We start from the raw sequence: 1,039 nt of genomic DNA, 5'->3' as shown, positions 1-1,039 counted from the left end.
CCATCTCTCCCTCCGCTCTAGACTTCTCTTAGCGTCAGATAGTATCCGTATTCTCTCTACAATATGCTGCCTGATGGTCAGCAGCTTTGACTTGTTAAGTGTCAGATAACGGGTCCGAAGTTCGCGCGCGAACTTTCGAACCTTGGCGGTAAAATTTCTGCCAGATGTGATGTAGTCAATCACACATTGAATGCGGGACGCGTACTGTCTTGCCCAGCCTATCTTTATGGCAAGTTGATGCATTCGTCTTATTGGCCTTATGATCAGCCGCTGGTTTTGTTTTACGGTTCGCATCGACCAAAGCTCTCGCTGCATTATACACACAATAATTGATAGTCCAGAGGTCGGATTCACCGGAAAAATGTCCACTAAGATCTTCATCCATTTCAGCCAGATCTTTAGGCTTGAGAGAAACCTTGGTGTTGATGTTTCTCTGGGTCGTAAAGCATCGCTCTTCATCTATTAGATGCCTGCCCGCGTTAGGTCTTAGTGTCGCCTCTCTTTCTTTGTTGCCGGTTTGTTCTAGCTGTGGTAGAGTAGGCGTTCCGCTTACATAGCTCCTTTTACGGAGTAGTTCAGCATAGTTTCGCAGACGTTGCTGCGAAAAGTGCGATAGCTCCGGGTGTTTCTCGCACCACAGAGCATGCAACCACGCCATGTAACCCCGTTCACGGGCCACACTCGCATCGTAGCAGTCTAGCAAGTCGTGATTCAGTCGCTCCGTCCACCCAAAGGTCACGAGATCTCACCGATCCATCGCATTGAATCCATTTTCATTTGCTCCCCCAGCTCTAGATTGTTCGGCATTGTTGGCCGACCCATTGTCGGGAGCCCTGCGCATTTTGTTGTTTTGAACCGCACTTCCAACTATGTTTGGTGTTGTCATTGTTGTTCCAACGAGAAGCTAGGGAAAGGGGTTCGTCCATCCTTATAGAGTCCCGCATACAAGGATAAGGCTGCTTACTCTGAGAGGTCGCCTGGTATCCCAGAGTCACCGTTCTAGACACCTCACCCAGGTGCCATTCAGCTTTCGGCACGG

General features: G+C 49.4%; 1 protein-coding gene and 1 long non-coding RNA gene across 8 annotated transcripts in view; one reads left to right on the top strand and one right to left on the bottom strand.

Annotated features, from left to right (window-relative positions):
- LOC117175240 (heterogeneous nuclear ribonucleoprotein K) overlaps nucleotides 1-1,039 on the top strand; it is a 374,225-nt gene that overhangs the window by 97,433 nt on the left and 275,753 nt on the right. The window lies entirely within an intron of this gene.
- The window catches only part of LOC117175243, a 225,958-nt gene that overhangs the window by 133,593 nt on the left and 91,326 nt on the right, over nucleotides 1-1,039 (bottom strand). The gene's annotated exons all lie outside the window — the stretch shown is intronic.

Source organism: Belonocnema kinseyi, chromosome 6, assembly GCF_010883055.1.
Source record: "Belonocnema kinseyi isolate 2016_QV_RU_SX_M_011 chromosome 6, B_treatae_v1, whole genome shotgun sequence".
Classification (NCBI taxonomy): Eukaryota; Metazoa; Arthropoda; class Insecta; order Hymenoptera; family Cynipidae; genus Belonocnema; species Belonocnema kinseyi.
The sequence above is the reverse complement of the archived record's forward strand: the minus strand, read 5'-3'. Positions and strand labels throughout refer to the sequence as shown.